This window comes from Elephas maximus, chromosome 8, assembly GCF_024166365.1.
Source record: "Elephas maximus indicus isolate mEleMax1 chromosome 8, mEleMax1 primary haplotype, whole genome shotgun sequence".
Classification (NCBI taxonomy): Eukaryota; Metazoa; Chordata; class Mammalia; order Proboscidea; family Elephantidae; genus Elephas; species Elephas maximus.
The window spans coordinates 17,317,963-17,344,923 of record NC_064826.1 but is presented as its reverse complement, the minus strand read 5'-3'; the positions used below and the strand labels follow the sequence as shown (position 1 = coordinate 17,344,923).

Here is a 26,961-nt window from a genome sequence, read left to right as displayed (position 1 = left end):
TATCCTCTGGGGACCCTCCCCTTCCCATTCTTTCAGCCCACAAGCTTCCCCTGAAGTTGACTCCACCTCCAGTTCAAGGGCAGGCACATGACAGTGTCTAAACCAATCAGCACAGACACCACCCCACCCCATGACAGTGATTGGTTCAGGGTGGGGCACCTGGTCCAGTCAGAATCACCGACAGGCAGTAAGACTGTAAATGAGGACACTGAGAGAATGTTCTCGCTCTTTCCCACTGGAAGTGTCCTTCAGTCATGTGTGCTGACACCAGCTGGGTGCCTACACTTTCCAATGACATGAGTCAAAAATTCCCTTTGGCTTAGGCCAGTTCGGGTTCAGTTTTCTGGCACTTGTTAGTGAAAGAACCCTACCCTATACATAGAAGAATCCAGTCTTCCAGCCAAAAGAGTAGAGTGTCTCCCAGACTATTCTTTCACAGGAAGAAGTGGGCAAGACCAAGAGAACTCCGCGGCCCACCAGCCATGGAGATAAACTAACTTTACAAATAGGCACCGTCCCAGGTGAGACAGTGTGCTGCTCCTGCGCGTGCACATGTATACTGACTTTCAGAACCAGACACAGGGTTCCCCCATCTGCTTGGCATTTATCTTGAAAGCTGCCAATGTAGTTAAGAAATAGGTGCGTCTTCTCTATGGTACCTTCCCCACCCAGCTGGACGAGCAGACTCAGAGGCCCTACGGGGATGATGGAGCCTCCAGATGGAGCTTGTCAGACTGTTAGAAGAGTAAGCCATTGTTGCGTTACAGCTCTGACATTGCGCATTTGTATATGACAGCAGTTAGCGTAACCCTAGCTAACAAAGGCAGGTGCATAGCTCTGATACCAGAGACAGATTCTAACTTGAGTCTGGGCCCCAAAGTCTGTTCTTTGAGAACATCAAGCTGCAGGGATGAGCCCGGACCTTCCCCCTGCTCTCCCTCTAGTCCTCGGAGCAATGAGAACTGTGAACTTGTGGTTGGGGGAAGGGCTGGAGATGGCAGAAAGGATGGGGACAGGGAGCAAAGGGGAGCCAGGCTCAGACTGAGCCCCGCTGCCTCCCGGCAACCAGCCCGGTGCCCGGGAAATTCCACACCAAGCTCAGCAACGCAGGGTTCTTAATCCTTCCTTCCCAGTTTATTAAAGAGGCTGGGAAAGGCCATTACCATGGACAGAACCTTCGGGCGGGCGGGTCTAGCCTCCTGGGGAGGCTGCATCTATGAGCGGCTTCCATTCAGAGACTAGGTTAAAGCCCCTCCCTCCCTCTGCCCACCCCAGGCTCCTCCTGGCCTTGGCCCAGAGAGAGCTCCCCCAGGATGCAGGTCCACCTTCCCCAGCCAAGTCTGCAGTTCCCAGCAGAGCTGAGCAGGAGCTCCAGCCCAAGCCCAGGCAGCCTAGATGAAACTCTCTATTATTGCATGGAGCAGCCCTTTATATTCCAGGCTCTGGGCCTCCAGCTGGGGGAGTCACTAAGCAATGGTTCTCTTTACTCCAATCCTGGCTGTGAGGCTTTAAAAACACCACACTCTCAATAGAAGCCCAGGTTGCAGAGGAGAGAATCATACACTTCTTCCCAGCTTCTCATTTAAAGAACAAGGCCAGCCAGGAATTTGGGGTCAGACGGCCCAGCTGGACTTGGCATTGAGGCCTGTTCTGTAAAGCGGAGCCTTTCCTCTGCCCAGCCATGAGGGGCGGCCTGTCCGGGTCTTCTCAGGGCTGCTGGTTCCCAGTCATCACAGGGTATGCAGAAATGCGGGGGCATCAAGGGAAGGCACTCAAGATGCCCAAAAGCTGGGGCAGCAGAGGGAGCATTTGCTCTCAGGTCTGTCACCCTGACACCTGGGTGGACACTGGGGTCACAGAGAAGGGGCTCGAGGCTCAGCACGCACTGGGGACAGTCACCTCTAGTGCATGTGGCTGGGGACTTGCTGAGCTGACTGTCACCTGGAAAGAAGGCTCACTGTAGATCTCCCAGCCATTGTCCCCGATACCGCGACTCTCTCCATCTGCCCTGACGGAACTCCCAGCCTGGGCCCAATAAGCAAAGCGACATCAAGTGGTCTTCACCCAAAGCTCTTCTCTCTCAAGACCCTCCTCTCCTTTCAGGGTCGGGTGAGACGTGGGATGTTCTCAAGCCTGGGCCAAGACTAGCCATGAAAGCCCACCTCTCTGAACCACCAAGGCCAAGGCTACTACAGGCATCAGCAATGGCCATCCTAGTTGGCCACAATCCTGCTAAGTGTCTAACCTTCTTTCTTGATGCCTCAATCCCCCCACCTGTAAAGTGGTGTTTCTGGAAATGGGGTGATGAGTAAAGAGAGGTCACCAAGTTTCTCCCTGGGCTAAGTCTAGGAGAAGTGACAGTGGGGCATTTTAGTCCTTACCGGCACAGAGCAGCACAGTGTTGGGAGGTGTCTTAGATGTCTAGTGCTGCTATAACAGAAATACCACAAGCAGATGGCTTTAACAAACGGAGATTTAGTCTCTCACAGTCTGGTAGGCTAGAAGTCTGAATTCAGGGTGCCAGCTCCAGGGAATGGCTTTCTCTCTGTCAGTTCTGGAGGAAGGCCCTTGTTATCAATCTTCCCTTGCTCTAGGAGCTTCTCAGTGCAGGGACCTCAGGTCCAAAGGATGCACTTTTCTCCTGGCTCTTGTTTCTTGGTGGTATTTATTCTAATCTCTGTTTGTTAAAGCCATCTGCTTGTGGTATTTCTGTTATAGCAGCACTACTAAGGCAGAATTTGGTACCTAGAGATTGGGGTGCTGCGCTAACAGATGCCTAAAATGTGGAAGCAGTTTTGAAACTGTGAATGGATAGAAGACTCAGAAGGAAATAAGGAGAGCTGTTACACCAGAGATGGCACAGATGGTGAGAAGAAACAGCAGAGAAATGGCAGCAACAGAACCAGGAGACCAGTGCGAGACAGCACTGGGGCTGACCCATGGAGCCAGAGAGCTGAGTGCCTTTGGCAGGAGGCTTCCTGGCAGAGTCAGGCACCTCTGGACACTTACTAGTGGAGCTAGTGAGCTTTGGAACACTTGCCCCAGTAGGGCAGATGCAGGAGGTAAGGCCGGAGGGGCTAAGGGACCAAGGAACCAGGAAGCAGATGCTAAAGAAATAAGGAACACAGGAAGCAGAGCTGCCTCAGTCTCAAAGGGTGGAGCAGCCACTCAGGTGGACTAGGAGAACAGGGCTACCCAAAGCCAAGGGAGCGGAGCCATTCCAGTGGGTTTGGAAGGTGGAGCTGAAGCCCAGAGCTGAGGGACCTCCATCCAGAATCCAGAGAGTGTGGCCAACACCAAGAGTTTGGAGGGTAGGATTGTTGCCCAAAAGATCTCAGAGAAAGAGGATTAGTTTCAAGCCTTGAGGGCTAATGTAATGTGTACTACTGACTTGCTCGGTGCCTGTTATCCCTTCTTTCCCTCCACCTTCTCCCATTTGTAAATGGAAATGTCTAGCTTGTACCCATTCTACCACTGTACTTTGGAAGTAGATAACTTATATTTTAAATTTCACAGATGAAGAAGAACTTTGCAGAAGATGAGATTTTGGACTTGGAGTTGATTTTAAGACTAGCTGTGGGGTGAATGTGTTTTACATGTGGCTAGGACATGAATTTTGGGGGGACCCCATACTACCAATAAACAAGAGCCAGGAGAATAGTGGGTCCTTTGGACCCAGGGTCCCTGCTCTGAGAAGCTCCTCAACCAGGGATGATTGATGACAAGGACCTTCCCCCAGAGCCGACAGACAGAGAAAGCCTTCCCCTGGAGTTGGCACTCTGAATTTGGACCTTCTAGCCTCCGAGGCTGTGAGAGGATCAATTTCTCTTTGTTAAAGCCATCCCCTTGTAGTATTTCTGTTATAGCAGCACTAGATGACTAAGACAGGAGGACTCAACAACGGGCGTTTGCAGCACTGCTAGGCAGCGGGAGTGACACACGAGGGTGACAATGACAGCATCTGAGGTAAAACAAAAACCTGGTCTCTCTCTCGAGACTCTTTGCTCTTTGCTTAAGTGGGCATTTAATCTGCCTACATCTAAATTGTGGGAGCTTCAAGAAAGCCTGCTGTGGTCGGATTCCACAGCCTGCCCATGGAGAGCCCTGGTACTCTTCCGCTAAGTGGTGCTGACCCACGGTCCACAAACTCTGCTCTCTCTCATGATGAGAAAGACTGCTAGGGCAGGACACATTTATCGGTTCAGGTGTTTGCCCAACCAGTGACCCAGATCTCAAGTCCTGACTACCCTTTGGGGAGTGAGTTTGATTCCTCAGCCTCAGGGCACCTCTACACATATGGACTAAAGAACCACCAGGAGGCCTGACATTTCCCGCCTCCCAGGGCTTAATCCAAACCCCTCGACGAGTCCTTTCTGCCAGCATTACCCAACCCGTTTCATTTCCTTAACAAGTCAGAAAAAGAAATGGAAATTCCTTTCTCCCAAACCAGTCGTCATCAAGTTGACTGTGACTCATAGCAACCCCACGTGTGTCACAGGAGAACTGTGCTCCACAGGGTTTTCGGAAGTAGACCACCACAGGGGAGACTCAAACCAACAACCTTCTGGTTAGCAGCTAGTGCGTTAAACTTCGCACCACCCAGGTACTCCTCCTCTTCCTGTGTGAAATCATGGGTCAAACTGAAAAAAATCAGTAAGTTGGGATACTATCTTAAATGCAGGGGACTCAGGAGAACCAAGCTAGCAGCCCAGTCACCACTCTGCTCCTGAAACGCCTTCCTCCCAGCCTGTCACCACCAGCCCTGCCCCTCAGAGCAGAGCTGCTTCCCCAGCAGGGCCCCCAGCCTCCCAGCCCCAAGCGAGTCTTCACTCCAGGAAGCCCGCAATTCTAGCAGACAGCAGCACTTGGAGGGCACAGGCAGTTTGGGGCCCATGGGGACCAACAACTGCCCTTCCGTTGCCATCTCTGGTCCAGAGGGAGCGTTCTCTCTCCAGCACCTCCAGCCCTCGTACCCCCACTCCTTCTTTTTCAATCCCAGGGAAAATCAGGAAGTGAACAGTTGTCTCGCTTTCTGGTCTATATTCATGTAATTAGTGCTATTTAATTCCACAATGAGCCAAAGCTCGTAAAATACAAAACATATTTCAGCCGAGTGCCGAACATGTTGGCAGATACCTCTACTGCAGCCGGAAGCCGAATCAAGCTATATTTACTCCTTAAAAATAATGTTCAGAATGACTTCAACAAAGTTCTGGGGGACCTCACTGCAATCTGGAAATATGGGAGGGGGAGTAAATTGGGGGAAGTTTGGAAATAATCTCCATCACCATGAGAACACTCCATTTTTAAAAATATTTATTATTGATCAAGTAACTCTAGTTATTTTAGAATGTGTTCTAAGGGCTTGGGTCCCCAACAGTGGGGACCTGTGCCTCAGAACCATCCTCCTTCTTACCGGCCGGGCACACACCTGTGGGCAGATGGCAGAGGAGGAGTGTGCAGTTTGGGGCCATGATTCCAAACTAGCTAACACATTGTCATCTTCTAACTCCTCTGCCCACCCACCCCTCTGTGACGGAGACCTCACCCTGCTTCTGTGTTTATGCCAGCCACGCATGAAGCAAATACCAGAACAACCCAATCCCCACTCGCCATCATTTCACACGTGAGTGATGAACCTAAGAACCTTCTCCAAGGTGTCTCTCGAGATGCAGCAACAGCAGACGCAGGCCGGCCCTCAACAAGTCAGCCTCTGCTACAGACAGACCGAAGCTTCTCACCAGCACGGCCGCCAGGATGCTCCCTCCCATAGCGCCCCTAGGAATGGGCAGTGGACCCCTCCACTTCCAGATGACAAGAGGAGGGTGTGTTGCTGGGCATCCCAGCCCAGGCAGAGAAGGGCTTAATGTTGGATGCAGCTGACACCTCCCTCCAGGACCTGCTCAGAAGCAGTGTACCTGGAGCCTGAAGAGGCTGAGAGGTGGATTTGAGGGGTGATGGGATCAAGTAAGCTGCAAAGCCATGAGGATGTTGAGCAAACTCAATAGCTCTCATGGGCTTGCTTTGCACACCACTCGGAAACCCGGCATGCTCCACCAGGAGGGAAACACCGGTCGGCCCTTGCCACCCTCCTCCTCGCACTTAGCTCAAAAGTCCACCATCATCACAACCACCACGACTTCTCATTTTGCAACTGTTTCCATTCTGCAAACTCCTTCCTGGGCAATAAACCACTCATTACTTCACAGGTACCTAACCATCCCCTACCAACTCCCCAACTGTTAATTCCCAACTGGGGACAGAGAGGTTCAGAGAATTTCATTGATTTGCCCAAAGTCACGCTCTTCTTAGGTCTAACGCTCAGGTCTTCTGACTAATCCAATAAGCTGAATACCAGTTGCCATTGAGTTGATTCTGACTCATGGCAACCTCACGTGTGTCAGAGTAGAAGTGTGCTCCATATAGTTTTCAATGGCTGATTTTTTGGAAGTAGATGGCCAGGGCTTTCTTCCAAGGCGTTTCTGGGCGGACTTAAACCTCCAATCTTTTGGTTAGCAGTTGAGTGCTTTAAGAATTTTGCACCACCTAGGGACTCCCAACTAATCTAATCTTGTTATTTGTTGTTAGCTGCTGCCGAGTTGATTCTAACTCACAGGGACTCTGTGTACAACAAAATGAAACGCTGCCCAGTTCTGTGCCATCCTCACAATCATCGCCATGCTTGAGCCGATCGTTGCAGCTGCTGAGTCAGTGTATCTCACTGAGAATCTTCTTCTTCTTCGCTGACCTTCTACTTTACCAAGAATGATGTCTGTTTCCAGGGACTGGTCCCTTCTGATAACATGTCCAAAGGATGTGAGATGAAGTCTTGCCATCCTCACTTTTAAGGAGCACTCTGCCTGTACTACTTCCAAGACAGATTTGTTTGTTCTTCCAGCAGTCCATGGTATATTTAATATTCTTCGCCAACACCACTAAATCATGAAGCCATCCACCACAGCCATTACTTGAGATTCTCGATAAATATGAGAGGAAAGATGAGCCTAGAAGGCCCCGTGGCAAAATCACATTTTTGGCTAACTAGGAGGAGAAGATGGCCTCCTAGCCTATTAAGAGTATTAAAAAAAAAAAAAAAAACTATCCTGGGCTGGCATCACCTTGAGAGGCCTTGATAGCTTGTGCATGATGGAGAGGCCCCTCTCCTTCAGTCTCAGGAGATGGCATAACTGGACAAGCTCTGGTTATCCAGAGGAGAGGCAGGAGAGGACCAGGCAGCAAGTAGGGAAGATGGATCCATGTCCATTTGTGCATTTGTTCCACAACACTTTGAAGCTCCTACCATGTTCCAGGAACCACGCTGCATTCTGGGTTGCATCAGTGAATGAGATAACATAGTCTTCAATCTCATGGAGCTTTAATAAGGAGAATATTGACAATAAACTAAATATATACATACAGTTATTTTCCCAGTGTTAAAATCTAAAAGAAGAAAAGCATAGTAAGTCGACACAGAGTGACTCTTGGTGGCAGGTGTTTTCTTGAGTGACCAGCAGTGATGTTTGTAGGCGGCACTAAAGGGCAAGAAGGAGGCAAAGGTTTGGGGAAAGAACTATCTAGGCAAACAGAAAAGTACGTGCAAAGACCCCGAGGAGGGGGCAAACTTGGCAATGTAAAGGCGGAGAGGCCGTGGGGCTGAAAGGCATCAAGTGAGTAGGGATGTGTGAGGGATGGGGCCAGAGAGGCCGGGTCAGAGGATGGAGGACATCTAAGACTATAGGAAGGAATCTGGATTTGATTCCAAACAGAAAGGGAAGACGTGGAAAGGTTTTCAGCAGGGGAGTGGCACAGTCTGGTTTATGCTGACAAGCTGGGTCTGAATGTTTTGTGGGTGGATCAGGAGACCTGACGGGTTCAGCATGGGATGGTGTGACCTGACCACTCAGGTGATGGGGTGGGAGCAGAGCCAAGTGACTGCTCCAACAGGGCTGGGAATGTGGAAAGAAGAGAAGACAGGGGAATTAATACCTCCTAGATTTGGCCTTGAGCAGCTGGGGGGATGGTGGTGCCATTGACTGATCTAGGGGAGACAGGGAGCAGCAAAGAAACCAAGAGTTCTGGTTGAGACATGTCAAAAGTGAGGTTGTCTGCAGCCTGCCCTGCCCAGGTTGTGCTAAAGAGAATCATCGAAGTAAGTGGCTTCAAGAGAACCAGCCAATCTCTCAAGGCATACAAATGTTAGAAGAGGAAGAATCACGGGAAATTTGTCTGTAGTGAGGCTAAGATACAAACTCTGGCCTGTGGAAAGCCCATGTAGGCATGAGGGACCTCTGGTTGTGACAATCCTGAGGTTAAAGCAAAGAGACACCGAGAGACCTCGGCTACCAAAAGGTGATAGCGACCACAACGTTTCACTTGAGGATCTAGAATTGTATACTCATGGCTTTCAGAGAAGAACCATTACAACAACACTTTGTTTTACTAGAAGGAAAGCGAAAATGCTTATGCAGTACAGGCTAATTTATAAATGCCACATTTCTCACCAAAATTAATATTAAAGGATGAGTGAAAAAGGCCAGCGGTAGTCAGCATCTGTCACACACTTCTGAGCTAGGAGCCCTCTCACCACTCAGGTGACCTGGGGCGCCCATTTGGGGAAACCAAGGAAGGGCTAAACGAGTATGAAAGAAATTAGACTGAAATCAAAAGAACTCAGGCTAAGGGCAAGGCATATTTTTTAATAAAGAAAAACAGACCCTTCAAAACAGTTTGGGAAACAATAACAAAAAAAAGGAAAGAAAGACAAATTAATAAAATTAAAAAGTCACAAAACTATTCTGGATTTTAAATAACTCCTGCTCAAGTTGCCATTTTATGGACACGGGTAAGAATGAGAAGAACCAGAGAAAACAGTGTGGACAAATGTGTGTGGAGGCACACTGAGTGAAGGCATGTCCCTTCACCCCAACCACGTCCCCAAGCCCACACCATGATACGAATAGAGTGTTGAGAACACCCGTCACTCAGTGCTCTGCCTGTAAGGGTCCCTAATCATGCGAGTTTGGGAAACACTGAACACCAAATCGCTCTCCTAGAGAGCCACGATGCACATTAGCTGATTAAGAGGTCATTTGCTGGAGAAGCCTACTGAAGGTTTGTTGGCCAGTGTTTCTCAAACTTGCCTGACTAAGGAACCCTTCTATTGCATCTTGTTATTGTTGTTGTGTCAATTCTGGCTCATAGTGAGCCTGTAGGATAGATTAAAACTGCCTATAGGGTTATCTGGGCTGTGATCCTTATGGGAGCATATCGCCAGGTCTTTTCTCCCATGGAGCCACTGGTGGGTTCAAACTGCTGACCTTTCGATTAGCATTGGAGTGCTTAGCCATCGCACCGCCAGGGCTCCTTCTCTATTGGGTAATACCTACTCATACCTCGGGAACACTGTTCCATGGTACACACTTTGGGAAAGGCTGGTATGGTGGTGTGCACGTCTCAAAGCTCTTTTACATCCATTTTTTTCTCTTTGTCTTCATAAAAATCCCATGAGGTAGTTTGAGAAATGTGAGGTAGTTTGCTTGGTGAAACAAAATCCTGAGTTTCCAAGATTTAGGTCTGGCAAGAAAATCTCTAGATGAGGAGAAGCAGCTGGAACAAGTGGTAAGACCCCATTCCCCTTGATTTTCAACTTCTATAAAGAAAAGAAAAAAAATTTTTTTTTCTTTTTTATTGAAGTTTCCCACACATAACGCACCACACCCACTGTCATGCTGGCCCCCAGGGATACACAGCACCCCCTGCCTTCAATCTCTGCACAAAGAAGCCTGAGAACCTGTCACAACCTCGTCTCCTGGCTCCTCTCAGCTGAGAGAGGCCACAGTTTTCTCTATGATGATAGGAAACCCTACAGAAAAGCAAAATAGAGAAAGGAAGACACGGAAAATGAATCTATCTGAACAAAGTGTATGTTTCTGCTTCATCCTGCCCAGATTCCCAAGCCCTGTCCAATCCTTGTACCCAAAGAGCTGTTCCACTTCGAAGGTACCTTGCCTGGGCCTTACTTTCGTATGGCTGTAATGGGGTGTTTCTGGCGCCCAGGTTGGGGTTGCTGTTTTACTTGAGGATAATGCCTTTTCTGTCCTGGCCCATGGGGTAAGGCTATGCTCCTGAGGGTTTGCAATGTGACCTGTGACAGTGGTGACCTTTCCTGGTGTCACCCATCCAGGCAAGAGATGGCTCCCCAAACACATCACTGGGACTGAAGGCACACCTTCACAGGTAGAGAGGGGATTCCCACCCCTCTCTGGGCCTTATTCCTTTTGGCCTCAACTTTAAGGAATCTAGAGGTCAAAGAGGGACACTGCCCCATGGTGACAAAACGGGGTTAAACCAAAGCCATTCTATAGGAGGGAGTCCCTGCGAGGCACAACCAGTTACCGTGCTCAGGGACTAAGTGAAAGGTTGCCAGTTTGAGTTCACTCAGAGGTGCCTTGGAAGAATAGTCTGGTGATCTACTTCTGAAAAATCAGCCATCGAAACCCTATGGAACACAGTTCTGCTCTGACACACATGTGATAGCCATGGGTCAGAACAGAATCAACAGCAACTGGGTTGGCTAGTTGGTTTCTGTAGGAGACAAAAATGAAAAGAAATAAACCCGAACTTGGAAACCACATTGACTTGCTAGAGCAACTCTATTTCTTTTCCTCTATTACCCCCAGGTCCTTGGTAAAGTCCTACTAAAATGTCCAGCCTTGTCTCGGCTGTGCTATTAGACATTAATGAGCAGTTGTAAGTCCATGCTTGGGTTGAGGCTTATAAGGAGGATGCGACCCACCCTCTGGGGGCAACATGGTAGAAGCTGCAGTTATTGGCAGGAGGCACTGTAATCTTTGGACTAGAGTTGAGGCTGTGGGACCTCAGCATCCCTCAAGTGGAGGCTCTTACTCCAACACCAAGCCTGAGGGTCAAAGTTTTATTTTACTGAGCAAAGCAATAATTTTGACGGCAACTCATGACAACCTTATTTACAATGGAACAAAATATTGCCTGGTCCTGCCTCATTCTCACTATCACCAGCATGTTCAAGTCCATCATTGCGGCTATTGTGCCAATCCATCTCACTGAAGGTCTCCTACACCCTCTTGACCCTCTGCTTCACCAGACACGATGTCCTCATCCAGAGATTGATCCTTCCTTATGACTTGTCCAAAGCCGTGTTGTGATCCATAAAGTTTTCAGTGGTTAATTTTCATAAGTAGGTCTCCAAGCCTTCCTAGTAGGTCTTAGTCTTGATGCTATACACAGGAATTATAATCTCCACTGAGCAGATGAGGAAGCTGAGGTTCAGAGAGAGGAAAGGTCTTTCCCAAGGACACCAGCATTCTACTAGGAAGTGGGTGATCGGTATCTACAGTGAGGAAGGGCTATGCAACCTGCTGGAATGTCAAAAACCCGTTGCCTTCAAGTTGATTCCAACTCATAGTGACCCTATAGGACTGCGTAGAACTATCCCACTGGGTTTCCAAGGAGCAGCTGGTGGTCTCCAACTGCTGACCTTTTGGTTAGCAACCAAGCTCTTAAGCACTGCACCACCAGGGCTCCAGAATGTCAAACAGCCACCAAAAAATGAATAGAAAAGAAATGAAGCAATCTCCAGTGAGCAGATAAACAAGATTCAGTCAGCAGTGAAAAATCAATGAGGCAAAATGCTCAGCCAGTAAAAATCAATGAGGCAACTGACCAGTGGCTGCATCCCCACCTGAATTGACAACTGACCACATCACAGCCATATTTGTACTTGTCCAAACCAACTCCCCATCCACCTGCCAGGATGTGGCCCAGGTACCACAGTTAAGCTCTGCCCAACTGCCCACCTGACCTGATCTGAACAGAATCTTCAAATAGCCCGAGAGTAGCTGATAGAGTCAGTACATAGAGGTGACAGAAAGGAGCCTCTGGAACAAGAGATAAGGTGACCTTCTGAGAGTTAATTTACTAACAATCAAGACATTGTCATGGAGGAATCAGAGAGCTGCAAATGCTCCCTTTCGGGGGCAAGGTGTCTCCCAAATCACTGCTAAAAGAGCAGGGGAATAAAGTCCTACCAGGGTGACAAGGGTACTTCCTCAGGATGAGAATGTAACTCAAGAAAAGGTAATCTAAACACTCTGAATAAAGAAGGTGTTAACCAACCCAGGGTGGTCTGCCTGGAGTACTGAGAGAGAGAGAACAAAATATCAAGAACTGCTTGGTTGTTAATCTTGCCCCAACCAGGGAAAGAGCTGTGGTGTCTGTGGTACTGGCTCACAAGAAAGGTGTCCTCTGTCGGGGTACAGCAGCTGGAAGACAATCAGTGTAACTGGTTCCCACGAACCTCTCCTAAACTTCTGAGCTAAAGGAATCTCTCTCCTTCTCTTAATTTCCAACACCACATGTACAAATGCCAGCATTTTTCACTTTCTGCTTTGCATTTTCCCTGATTTTTATACCTGTATTCCCTTTGCTGCCAAGCCTTATGTCCTGTTGAGGTGAAGACATGCATCTTAACTTACAGTTGAATGCACAGTACTCAGCACAGTGTGAAGTCCCCAACCAGAGTTGGAAGAACACATGATCAGTATTGTGTGACCTTCAATTGCCCCCTACAGCATCCTCTACAGTTCTGAGAGCCTCCAGCAAATGTAGTCACATCCTTGGGCAGGACAAGCACTCAGGATGGGTTGGGTGCAAGACCCCAACATGAAAAGATTTAACTTGTCATATGAACCAGCCTCTGGGCTTTGGAGATGAGTCTTTAGACATTTCCTCTTCAAAACCCAAAAAACCAAATCAAACCCATTGCCATCGAGTCGATTCTGAAACACAGCTACCCTAGAGGACAGAGTAGAACTGCCCCATGGGGTTTCCAAGGAGTGGATGATAGATCTGAACTGCCAACCTTTCGGTTAGGAGCCATATCACTTAACCACTGCCCTAAATCAACAGAGGCTGGCCTCAGCTCCATCTTCCAAGCCAAGGCATCATCCAATAATTCAAAGATTCCCTTTCACATCAGGAGTCTCTTGCACTTACTGAAAACAGAAAACCTTGGCTCCGCAAGAAAACCATTTTCCTCCCCTTTGATGCTTCTGGACTTTTGTTCTCCTTTTTCTTCACTCGTCTGTGAAGCTTTAGTTGCTCGGCCCACCTCAGAGAGCTCAGACTCAGTGGTGTCCATATACCTCTAGCTCACAGAGGCTGCAGGCCCAGATGTCCCTGCCCTCACCAGCCTCAGTGCCTCCCTCCACGGCCAACCCACCTCCACGAATGAGGCCACGCCATCCCACCCCCCCTTGGGACCCAGTGACTCCAGTTTGGGACCACGGCCCACAGAACCAGATCCCTGTGAGGTTGTCCTGAGGGACAGAATGCAGATTTTATTTTTTAGCAGCTCACCAGGCATTAGAGGCAATGAGACTGAGAGACATTCCTTTCAATTGGAAAAAGCTGAGGAGAAGAAGGCTGGGAAAGAAAATGGCTGCTTTTGAATGGCTCCCAGGGCTGAGCTTACTTGGAAAGTAAGGCCATTAAAGAGGAAGCTCCATCTTGAAGTTCAAGGGGCTGGCGGTTGAAGGAACAGGGGAGCACTTGCTCATACTGATATGGAAAAAATGGTCAAATGCCTTTTCTCATCAGCAATCCCGGGTCTTCTTCGACCCTGACTCAAGGGCCCCAACTAACCCACCACACAGCCCCCTTCCTCACTAATCTTTCCACCATCGGACTCACTCCACTCTCTGGGGATCCCAATAAGGAGAAGCATCTTACAGAAGAGAGAAGAGTGTTCTGGGGTTCCCTCTGCCCCAGCCCTTCCTACCCTAATGTGATGGTGAATTTTATATGTCAACTTGGCTGGGCTATGGTGCCCAGTTGTCTGGTCAAACACTAGTCTAGATGTTGCTGTGAAGATCTGATTAACATTTACAGTCAGTTGACTTTAAGGAAAGGAGATTACCCTCCATAATGTCGGTAGGCCTCATCCAATTAGTTGAGTGCCTTAAGAGAAAAAAACTGAGATGTCTCAGTGAAGAAGGAATTTTGCATCTTAAGGCTATAAGGAAGAAATCCTGCCTGAGCTTCCAGTCTGCCAGCCTGCCATACAGATTTCAGATTCAAGAGTAAAGCATCAGTTCTTGCCTGAGTTTCCAACCTGACTTGTGGATTTTGGACTTGCCAGCCCCCACAATCACATAAGCAGATTCCTTAAAATCTATCATCTATCTCTCTAGCCATCATCTACCTATCTACCTCTCCATCCATCTCTCCCTCCATCCCTCCATCCCTCCATCCATCACCTACATCTATCCATCCATCCATCCATCTACCTATCTACCTATCACCTACATCTATCTGTCCATCTATCCATCTATCCATTTATCATCTATCTATCTATCTATCTATCTATCTATCTATCTATCTATCTATCTATCTATCTATCTATCTATCTATCTATCTATCTATCTATCTATCTGTCTGTCTGTCTGTCTGTCTGTCTGTCTGTCTGTCTGTCTGTCTGTCTGTCTGTCTGTCTATCTATCTATCTATCTATCATCTCTCTCTTTCCCTCCTATTGGTTCTGTTTCTCAGGAGAATCCTGACTGATACATCTAGTGTACAAATGTTTGTACCTAGTGCAGTGGCAGGGAGTCTGGCTACAAGGAGCATGTCCATGGAGACTGACACATGGGTGTGGATGTGTGTGTATGTATGTGGAGATATCATGGTGGGGAAAGGGGTGCAGAGAAAGTAAAGGGGAATGATTCAGGCTTCAGGATGGGAACAGCCAGGAGTTGGAGCAACTGCGGCAGACACTAGGTTGACTGGAACCAAGGTGTTTTATCTTAGTGGTGTCCAGAATAAGGGGATATAGGAAGAAAGTGTTAGAACTTCTATTCAAGTATATTTTTAACTCCAAAAAATGAAAGGTAGGAGCTCTACTAATATCCACTAGACAGAACTGGCCCCCACTAGGTTGGTATGTGGATGGGCATGTGTCCCACAGGGTGTCACAAAGGTCCTGATAGCACAGCAGGACTCCCATGATGCTGAGGACAAACATAGTGTCCTCAGTCATTAGCTTGCCATCAGCATTTTGCAAGTATTAGTTTATCTGTGCCAGTTAATGTGATTTATGATATATTGCATTATTTCAATTTAACAATCCAGGGTTTTTAGAAATGGACAAGTGGCTTTAAGAGATTCCTACAAAAAAACCATGGACAGAAAATAATGAAAAAGGATACAAGCACTAGTCACCAATAAGAAACTGAGGGGGTGATACTTCTGCTCCTGGTACAATCTCTTTGTCACTCGTATTATAACCCACAAGACTATCTAATCAGACCAGAAGTCACCCCTCTCCCCGGAAAAATAATAAAAAATATTAGGAAAACTATTTTGAGATCTGTATTGACAGTCACCCTCACTGATGATGAACTTCCCCGTAAGTGCTATTTCCTTTGAGATAGTTAGTGCCCAATGGATGGAGGTACACGCTGAAACACAGCAGGCTGTACTCATTCCCCCACTTGGCCAAAGGTTGTCCTGGGCTAGAACGGGGGAGCTGTAGTCTAGTTGGTGGGCTTCAACGGGAGACTATGGAGTCACATTCTCATGAGTCTCCAGACCCATCTCTTGGAAAAGGCCTTCTGCGGCTAAGACACTCATTGTTCCTCTTACTCTCTTCCCCCATCAGCTGCAGAGTTTGGGCCCAAGAGGAAAGGCGAGAGGGTTCCCCGGCATATGAGGATATTTACTCCACCTCTAAGGAGTCAAAAGCACTTCAAAAAGTCATTCATCTCTATCACCTTAATAGCAGCCACCCCATGCCAGGATTCCACTGTCCTGCCAACTCACCCAAAGGCACCAAAAGGAAAGTGTAACCCAGAGAGAATTGGAACCCAGGTCCTTGGTTCCTGGACTCATGCTTTATTCCTCGGTCACGACTGTCTCAGTAGACCCCATAGCCAGGATATCTTCTCTAGGATTGAAAATCAAGTCATCTTCCCTTTGTACGTTGTCATTATTGTTGTTCGTTGCCATCGAGTTGGCTCCATCTCATGACGACCTTACGTATATAATAGAACAAAATATTACCCAGTCCTGTGCCATCTTCATGATATCGTTGGTATATGTGTACCCATTGATGTGGTCACTGTGTATTTTGAGTGACTTCCAACCTAAGGGGCTCATCTTCCAGCACTATATTGGACAATATTCTCTTGTGATCCATAAGATTGTTACTGGCTTCTTCTTAGACTGTCTTAGGCTGGAGGTTCTGCTTAAACCTATCCATTATGGAAGACCCTACTGGTATTTGAAATACCAGCACCACAGCAACACACGAGCTACCACAGTATGACAAACCAACAGACGGGTGGTCCCCTTTTACAATAAGAACTAATTACTGAGAACTTGCCACATGCCAAGTGCCAGGCCACATACCTGACCCCATCATCTCAGTTAATCCTCACAGCAACACCGTGAAGTGGGTACTGTCATCACTCCACTTCTCAGAGGAAGTAATTGGGGTTCACAGATGGCAAGCAATTTGAAGTAGGGGAGCCCAGATTAACCCCAGGCTCCCAAATCTGTGCCCCCACCTCTCTCCTGCTTCTTTCAGCAACTACAGGTACAGAACTCAAAGAAAAGCTATTAGCACCTGATTCTGTGACCTTGGTCAAGTTACCCTCTGAGCCTCAGGTTCCTTGTGTGTAAAATGGGCTAATAAGTGTTAATGCTCCCAACAGCACTGGGCGCATGGTGACTGCTATATTATTAGTGTCATGGATTGAATTGTGTCCTCCCAAAATATGTGTCAACTTGGCTAGGCCATGATTCAGTATTGTATGATTGTCCATCATTTTGTCATCTGATGTGATTTTCCTATGTGTTTTAAATCCTACCTCTATGATGTTAATGATGCAGGATTAGAGACAGTTACGTTAACAAGGCAGGACTCAATCTACAAGATTAGTTGTGTCTTAAGTCAATCTCTTTAGAGATATAAAAGAGGGAAGCAAGCAGAGAGACATGGGGACCTCATACCACCAAGAAACAAGAGCCAGGAGAATAGCTTATACTTTGGACCCAGGGTCCCTTTGCCGAGGCCCAGAGAAAGACTGATGACAAGGACCTTCCCCCAGAGCCAACAGAGAGAGAAAGCCCTCCCCTGAAGCTGACACCCTGTACTTGGACTTCCAGCCCCCTAGACTGTGAGAGAATAAATCTCTCTTTGTAAAGCCATCCATTTGTGGTATTTCTGTTACAGCAGCACTAGATGACTAAGACAATTAGCAATTATTATTATCATCATTATTTTGTTATATGGCTCCCACATTAAGCTCCATTTTTCCTCTTGTTGTTACCTACAGGAAACTTATCCTTATCTTTTTATCCCAATATTTATCCTTGCTCCAGACCCAGGGAAAAGCTTCCTATTACTGAGGGGAAGACAGGATTCCCCTGGCTACTCCTATCTCCACCTCTGTACACACCCCACTGGCACATCTAAGAAAAAAACAAACCAGTTGCCGTTAACTCGACAGTGGCTCATGGCAACCCCATGTGTGTCTGAGTAGAACCGTGCTCCATAGGGTTTTTTCAGAAATAGAACAATGGGCTTTTCTTCTTAGGCACCTCTAGGTGGACTCGAACCTCAAACCTTTTGGTTAACAGCGAAGGGTATTAACTGTTTGCACCATGCAGGTATTCCAACTGGCACCTCTCCATCTCAACAAAAGAAACTGGGATGGGAATGGGCAGAAGAAGGAGGAGGCAGCCTCTGGACAGGCTTCCTGCAGCCCCACGGGGCCCCACCTGGCATCGCCATGCTTGACAGGGCCCTGGACCATTAAACAAGGCTCGCCTTCCCCTCTGAGTAAACCTGCCCGATATAGGTTGCTCCACTGGGGTTGCAGACACCTAGAGACCAATTAGAAAGCCAATCCTTGGGCAAGTCAACCCAGAGGACCCAACCACAAGGTGCTGCTGGGATAGGCTAGAAGTAGATAATCCCAGAGCCAACCCAATCCAAGGAGCTACCTTGTGCAACAATGACAGACACCTGCAACAATGACAGGCAGCCTTAAACAGCTGGTGACTTTTCTGAGTTGCAGGACCTGGCTCCAAGAAGTCGGGGGATGAGGGGGGGAGGCACTTCCATGGCAAGTATTTCAGAAGCCAATCCTGCCTTTTGAGAATGACCTGTTGAGTCCCACACTGTGCCTCAATCTCTGCTCTTTGCAAAGGAGGGTCACTAAGTTGACCTGGCTTTCAGCGTCATTGGGCTGTTTGAAAAGATGATAAGGAGACAAGGAAGCAGGGAGCCAGCGCCTGGGAAGTCCTGCCAAAAAAAAAAAAAACCAAACCCAGTGCCATCAAGTAGGACAGAATAGAACTGCCCCATAGAGTTTCCAAGAGGAGCCTGGCGGATGTCCAACTGCCGACCCTTTGGTTAGTAGCCGTAGCACTTACCCACTATGCCACCAGGGAAGTCCTGAAGGCAGTGTATTTACTCTGAACTCAGGGGCAGCCACCTAGAGACAGCAAGTTCTCCTTTAGGATGACTGCAAAGTACAGAAATGGGCCAGATTTCAGTCCTCCATGAGAGCTCTGGAAACCCTGGTAGCATAGTGGTTAAGAGCTACAGCTGCTAACCAAAAGGTCAGCAGTTCAAATCTACCAGGCGCTCCTTGGAAACTGTATGGGGCAGTTCTACTGTGTCCTATAGGGTCGCTATGAGTCGGAATCAACTCGATGGCAACAGGTCGGGTTATGAGAGCTCTCAATCATCGGACCAGTCCAGCAATGGAACAGGCACCCCGCACACATCCAGGCAGACGCCAATGTCCACCTGGCAAGGACGCTGTGGATGCAATCCCCTGGTAGGGTGCTCAGCAACATCCTGCGCACTCAACGTATGGGCGCTTTTATAAACCCACTGCAGTCAAGTCGATTCCAACTCATAGCAACCCCATAGGCTTTCCAAGGCTGTAAATCTCTAAGGAAGCAGACTGCCACATCTTTCTCCCGCAGAGCCGCTGGTGGCTTTGAACTGCCATTGATTTCAAACTGCTGACCTTTCAGGTAGCAGTCAGTCACTTTAACTGCTGCACCACCAGGGCTCCTTGGAGCTTTTACAGTAATTATTAATCCAATGATAAGACTGTTGTTGTTAAGTGTCATCGAGTCGTTTATAACTCATAGCTGACTCATGGCGATCCTACGTACAACAGAACGGAACACAGCCCGGTCCTGCACTACCCTCATGATCGTTGTCATGATTAAGCCCCTTGTCACAGCCACTGTGTCAGTCCATCTCATTGAGTGTCTTCCCCTTTTTCACTAAAGCTCTAGATTAGCCACTCTTTTTGGGGGGAGGCCAGAAATGATAAAACTAGCCTTTTTGGAAGGGGCCTTAATCCTTTCAGTCTATTCATTGTTCTGAGTGGCTATTTTCAGCACCCAAAGTGCCATTTCAAAAAAGTTAAGACCCGTTGAAAGTGCTTTAGCTGGGATTCTCTGGTTTGGGACAGACGTTCAGAAATGGGATTATAAAATGTCAGGCCTGAGGACCGTGTGTCTCCCCAGACCCAGACCCACAGGAGGCGGGGGATACTCACTGCAGCATCATTGTCCTACGGCAGTCCCCAGCCCCTCCTACTAGTCTACAGCTGATCCTACAGGTCACCATGCACAGAAAAGAGGGATGGAGAGGCACAGGGAAACGGAGGCCCAAGGTCTCTGAGAGTGAGGTGTCAAAACCTCAGGGACAGGAAACCTCTGGCAAGAATGAAAGCTGAAAAAAAGAGACAGTCTTTATCTGGATCTAGACCTTCTCCAGCCAGGAGCCTCTGTTGTCAATTTCATGGGGACATGCACAGTCACGGGGCCACCACACCCATGTGCTCGGCCTGCAGCCTATCACATCATTTATCAACCCAGCAGAGGGGAAAATCCCTGGCATGACCGACCCACCAAGCCCAGACCTCCTTGTATCTCAATTCCCCTAGAAAAGACATCAGACAGTGCGGTCCTCTCCCCTTTCTCCTGCCCCAGCACTCCCCGCAGCCACCCACCCAGAGGAGGAAGCTGAACTCCAGGTGTGCAGACACCAGGGTGGTGGGGGATAATTAGCCACCCTGTTAGAGCCCCTTCACAGGCTTTCTTGATGGGGGAGGGGCACCCAAACATCTTTCCTTCCGGGAGCCCACAGGCAAGTCAGCTGTCCATCCAGTAGTGCCGCAAGTGGGGAAAGGGGACCTGGTGCTACAAAAGGGAGGCTAGTGACCAGTTCGGGTCCCAGGGGAGGGCTTAGCAGAGCCTGGCCTGAAGCCTGGGGCATTGCCCACTTCACCAGGCTTAGCGGGGATCTGCTCTGGGCAAAGGGAGTAGAACTACAGTGTCCCTGCTATGAGGGCAGTCTCCCCGGATTCTGACACCCCAGCTCCCAGGTCTTCACCAAGCATGTGTGGGAAGGGATCAGGGCAGCGGCTTCCCCTAAGACCACCCTGGGCTCCCGGGTCAGCTCCATGTGTGCTCACTGTACGAACCTGGGCAAATCTCTGAATCTCTCAAAAACCTAGTTTCTCTATAAGCTGGAGTTAAAAATGGCACCCATCCCCCGCAGCGATTAGAAGGTGCACAGCCTGGGCCCTGGCACATGGTAGGCAACCAAAACGATGAATGGCTGTTATGATGTTATTATTGGAAAGATATCGAGGTGGGGAGGGCAGCTGCCCCCTCCTGTGTTCACCTCTCCTTGGGCTTCCCTCACTTTGATTCCAACTTCCACCACCAAGACCAACAACAGGGAGATGTTGCGCCCTGCCAGCACCCTAGCCCAAGCATTGAGGATGCACAGGTCGACGATACCATAAATGGAGAACAAAAATCTCATAGTCACAGAAAACACAAACACAAAAGAAATAATTAAATTTCCTAAGTGTGGGTCTCTGATCTTGTAATAGCCACCTTCATTCCCATCTTATATGGCTTCCCAGTTGCATCACCCCTGCCTGTCTCCCTGTGACATCTGCCACCCTACTCTCCTCCCCTTCTGCTGTCTTACTGCAAAGTCCAAGGGCCTCACTGGCACCTACTTAGCACCCTGCCTCTCCGTCCCAGGGCTGAGGGACATGTGGCATCTCAGAGGCTGACAGCGAGGAGCCAGCCCAGGTGAGATTCTGCCCCGTGCTACAGGGATGTGCCTTATTCAAGGCCATAGTATAACCACATACATGTGTATGGGGGAGGGAGGGACATACTATTCACGTGCCTTCTGAGAGCTTACGTTGTTGCTATTGTGTGCTGCCAAGTACATTTGAACTCATGGCAACCCCATGTGGCAGAGCAGAACTGCCCCATAGGGTTTCCTAGGCTGTAATCTTTGCAGGAACAGATCACCAGGTCTTCCTCCTGCAGGGCCACTGGGAGAGTTTGAACTGCCGGCCTTTTAGTTAGTAGCCTAGAGCTTAACCATTGCACCACTAGGGCTCCTTTAAGAGTTTATAAAACATTATAAATCACTAAGAGTTACAAATCGGAAGGCTTAGTCAGTGGTTCTCAACTTGTGGTTCCCAGGCCCAACAGCAAATGTAAGTCCTCAAGCCCCACCCTAGATCTACTAAACCAGAAGCTCTATGGGTGGGGGCCAGCAATTTGTGGTTTTATAAGCCCCCAGGAGATTCTGATGCATGCCGAAGTTTGAGAACCACTGGTCTTAGTCCAGATAGCTGCATAAACTTGACTGAGTCTTTGCACAGAGAGGATGAAACTAAAAACCGTTTTGTCATCTGTAAAATGGGACCAATAATGGAACCTACTTTATTGAGTGGCTGGCTACAGAGATTAAATAAGATCTGTATATACAGTGCTTGGCAAGCTGCTTAACACATTGTAAGCACTCATAAATCCTAGCTAATATTATTAACCTTCATAGCAAACCCAAGAGATAGGTTCCACTACAGGAGTCCCTGGGTGGGACAAATGGTTAAGCACCGGACTGCTAGCCAAAAGGTTGGCCGTTCAAACCCACCCACAGGCACCTCAGAAGTAAGGCCTGGCAATCTGTTTCTGAAAGGCCACAGCCTTGAAAGCCCTATGCAACACAGTTCTACTCTGCACACTTAGCGGCTGGGGACACTATGACTCAGAATTGAGTCAACGGCAACTAATATCAACTATCACCATGTCACAGACCAGGACCGTGAGGGCTCCGAGTTTTTGAAGTCAATTGTGTGAAGCCACTCAGGTGTCAAAAATATCTTAAAATAGGCCATTTCCCCCAGAAAGAGGCACAGGTGTTAACCGGCCAAAGTGTTAGCACACTCCTCTTCCTCCCAGACTGGCTGAAGTTCTCAATCTGTGAGCAAGGTCCCCCTTCTGGTGGGCTTCTGGAAATCTATGGAGGCTCTTGTGGTTGACTCAGTGCTCCTGGCTTTCAGTGCCCAAGGATCAGGGATGCTTGCCTTGCATTGTTCAAGATGGTCTGCAAAACAAGGAGGTGTCCTGCCTAAAATGCCCACAGCACCCTCCAACTGGCCAACTCAGAGATTCGGAGCTGGACCGACAGGACACCATGTCAGAGGCTGCCGGGAGAATCCATCAAACCAATTACAATGACAAAGGACAGCTGGAAATCTCATGGGACGTGTCTCCTTCTGGAACCCCCAGAACTCCTACTTTGGTCAGATTTCATTCTAGACATTTCGCTGCCTCGCTTTCATACTTTCACATGTGATTACTTAAAACCTCCAGCTCCATTCACCCCAACAAACCCAGACTAGACACCCACCTCCACGGGCCCATGCTGGGGAGCTGGAGACTTCCCCAAATTCTCCACAAGCCAAACAGGAAATAGATGCAGGGTCGGGAGAGTCGAAGGTGTGAGGTAGAACTGCCTTAAAAACTTTGTGCTGTTTATTATTTATTATCGGGAGAGGGAGAAGGAGGAAAGAATGGGGGTAGAACAGTCTGCTGTTCAGAAAGCAGAAAATCCTTGCTGTCAAAAATGCAAGGAGTAGAGAAAGAGGGACTCATCACTTAGGGGCACTGAGCTTCTGTTAAGGGTGATGGAAACAGTTGGCAACGGTCGTGATGGTTGCACAATGTCATGAACACGATTAATGTAACGAATTGTAAGTGTAAAAAATGTTGAAATGGCAACTGTTTTGTTTATACATATAGTTGTTGTAGTGAGTTGCCATGGAGACAATTCCAACTCATAGTGACCCCACAAGTGCAGAGCAGGGCTTTGAACAGGTTCAAACCAGTTCAGTCATGGCTGATAAAGTGGAACAGAGTCAAATGTTTACAATTTGGGTGATCTAGAACGTTAATCAGAATGGGAAAAGTTATGAGCTGAAGCCCTGGAAGAGAAGGCTCAAAAGAGGTGTAGTGAGCCCTTTCAGGAGCCTGATGCATGAGACTGAGTTATTGGCAAGACACTGTGGAGAATGACAAACATTGAAAGTAGTGCAGTCAGCCAGCGTCTTTGAGTGGGGAACCTGTTGTTTCCAACCCTATTCAAAATCCGATGAGCAAGAGACTTGGTTGCTATGCAATGCTTACACTGCCCTTTCTAAGAGAGTGATTACATCTCTAGCAGGGCTTCCACCTGTAATTTTTCCCTTTCTGGTTATCATTCTGGTTCTCTCAAATTTCAAAAATTGGCTCTGTTCCATTTTCGCTTCTTCAGCCATGACTGAACCAGGAAGAAGCAGTTCGAAGCCCTGCTGCAGGGTAGAACTACTTCACAGGGTTTTCAAGGCTGTGACCTTTCCCAAGCAGACGCCTGGACTGTCTTCTGAGGCATCTCTGGGTAGATTCGAACCACCATCCTTAAGGCTAGCAGTCAAGCACTTAGCCATTTCAGCCACCCAGGGGCACACACACATATATATACATAAACCCAAAACCAAACCCACTGCTGTAAATCTTTACGGAAGCAGACTGCCACATCTTTCTTCTGCAGAGCAGCTGGTGGGTCCGAACTGCCAACCTCACAGTTAGCAGCTGAGTGCTTAACCACTGTGCCACCAGGGCCCCTCACATATATATAGCCATAATATTTTTTAATGCAAGAAATGGATTGCATCAGTAGAATCAATAAAGATCTATTTTAAAGGTTGCCCAGCGAAAAGGTGCCTAGACAGAGAGCCAGAGGGGAGGAAAAGCAATAGTAGCAACATGGCGCACACAGGTCATAGGTCTCCCCGATGCACTTACTACAGTCAGTGGTTCTGATGATGTTGGCCATTTCCCCTAATTTAACACCTCTTTTCCAATACACATCCCCCTTCCTCTAGAGACTTCCACCTGCTACTTTCACCAGCTCACCCCCCCACCCCACAAGAAGTAGCGACCAATTGTGCTAAAAATGCTCCTTCTTCCTCACACCATTAAGCTGTCAAGTTGAGCTGGTGAACAAACCTAGAGAGTGCTGGAGCCGAATGCTAATGGCGACATCCGCAATTATTCTTCCTGCCCTGGACAATTCCTGCTTTAACTTTACTGGCCCCAGGTCATGTTTTGTGATCTTTGAATGCTGATGGAAGAGACATGGCTCGATGTAAGAAATAACCAGGGAGATTATGTCTTGATAGAGATGGAGGTAGGTTGGAAAGGAGTAGTTCCCCCCCCCTGCTTCTTTTCTTTTCTGCATTGTTTTCCTTTTGACATTCACACAAGTGTCATATAATGGCTTCTAGTTATAAACCCCCCTAACCAAAAGCAAAACCACCTCTCCATAAATACCTAGCCATGTCAGGGAAATAGCTGAGTTACACACTTGAGTACCATTTTCGAGGACACTTTAAATAGAGCATCGGTTGCTGCTTTCAATTTCACGTGTGAACGGGAGCTGCTGGAGCAGGCAGAGATGATAAGGTGTGGGGATGGGCTCACAGCTTCTGTGGGCACATCTGCTCAGACTTTTAACGGATCTGTAGGCACATAAGGCACATTGGGGACAAGCCACGTGCAAGATGCACTCAACAAATGAACGAACACCTACTAAGCAGGTGCAAAGCTAGGTGCTAGGTGTAGTAGCAGACATAAAGAAGACGAAGTCCCTCCCCTAGATGAGAGGCACTTTGCATGCAAATTGTACTAGTTTAAGGACAAATGTTATCAATGGCACAAGATCAGTAAAATGCAATCCAAGTTCAGATGAGTATAGGGTGGCCCCAGTTTTCACCCACATAAAAAAACCCTGCAGAGCTTTATGAGGATTAAATAAGATAACGTATTACTGGTGCCAAGAACAATGCCTTGGAACTAAGTAACTGAGTGGTGAATAGTGGTAGCTGTCATCCAGGAAGCAAGAGTAATATCGTGACATTAAATTATTACCCACAATTTTTATTATAAATCCAGTTGGCGCTAAAGACAGGAGGATTATTAGATAAAGCTTGATAAATAATGGGTAAAATTTGGACAGATGAAGATGAGGGGATAGGGGAACAATATAGGCAAAAGGATGCAAGAAAACTGGGGACTTGCTCAGGGCACAGCAAACAGTACAACGTGTCTTCAATGTTCTGCATTTGTAGTATGACAGGTTTGAATGTTGATTTCTTTTTATTTATCCTGTTTGGAGTCTGCAGGCCTTCCTGAATTCATGTACTGAGAATTTTCTTCAGTTCTGGAAAACTCACAGCCATTACCTCTTCAAATATTACTTGTTCCGTATTCTCTCTCTCTCTCTCTGTAGAAATCCAATTAAATAGGTAAGGACATTTGACGGCATCCTCTGTCTCTCTTACCTTCTTTTCTGAATTTTCTATCCCAAGTTTTGAATGGTTTCTTCTGCCCTGCACCCCACTTCATTATCACTTCAGGTGTATCTAAATTTCTACCAAAAAAAAATCCCTTGAGTTCTTAACTTCAGTTGGTGTATTTTTTTGTTGTAGAATTCCTTTTTGGCTCTTGTTTCAGCTCTTCACCATTTTTATGGTTTTGAGTTTGCTGCCAAAATTTGCAATTTTGTTTTATTTCTCCTTGAAAATAATAAACCTAGTTATATTACAGCCAATGTCTTATAATTACAGTATTCAGAAACCCAGCTAGTCTATTATTTTTCCTAGTTCTGGTTCATGTTGATTTATTTCCTTGTGTGCCAGCTTATCTTTGACTGTATGCTGGACATTGTATTCAAAAATTTGTCAGTAGAAATAATTTAATGACTAGGATAATGTTATCTTCCTCCAGAGATTATTTCGTTTGCTTCTGCCAGGTGGACTGACTTGCAATGTGGGATCATATTAATCCCATTTCAGAAACTGAGATTTTTCTCAGCTTCTCAAATATCTCAAGCTGGACTTCAGAACTTGCAAGTGCTGGTTAACTTACAGTCCTGAGCCAAAATGCTCCCACCCTTGGCTGGCCTTGAACTTCAGCTTTCATCCCCTAGCCCCATGGGACTGTCAAATGTAATGCTAAGACCCTCAGCTATCTCTTCAGAAACCAGCATAAGCCTCAATTCTCTGGGGACTTACCTCTTGATTTCCATCTTCTAAAATTTGGCCCTGTATATTGTCATCACCTTGCTAGCTTCTGTATGTCTTCGAGCACATTTAAAAAAAAAAAAAATTTCCCCACTTTCTGAATTGTCCTCAATAAAAGGGTCAGTCTGGATTACCTAGTCTGCTATTACCAGATGCAAAAGTCCTATAAATAGCATACGATTTGACTTAACCACTGGATTTAAGGAGGAAGTGAAAGATAAAGACAAAATACAAGCTGATTCCAAAACACGGGTTAACTTGAATATCAGGTGAAAAAGTAAAGATATTATTCAATAAGCTATGGGGAGCCACCGAAGATTCTTCAGCAAAGGAATTATAACCTGAGAGGTGTACTTGAGAAAGATGAATTGGAAATGAAAAAGAGACTGAAGGAGAATGAGATCAAAATTAGGCAGGAGGGTTAATAGGTTTAATCAAACTTCTAGTAAAGAGG

The 26,961-nt window shown here is 47.4% G+C and overlaps 1 protein-coding gene across 5 annotated transcripts in view; it reads right to left on the bottom strand.

The window, feature by feature from the left end:
• PLXNA4 (plexin A4) overlaps positions 1-26,961 on the bottom strand; it is a 517,066-nt gene that overhangs the window by 454,837 nt on the left and 35,268 nt on the right. The window contains exon 1 of one of the 5 annotated variants that reach the window (XM_049894278.1): positions 9,393-9,600. The exons of the other annotated variants lie outside the window; for them this stretch is intronic. The gene's annotated coding sequence lies outside the window, so the exon portion shown is untranslated. Of the gene's footprint in view, positions 1-9,392; positions 9,601-26,961 lie in introns of those variants that run through there. 5 annotated transcript variants of the gene reach the window in all.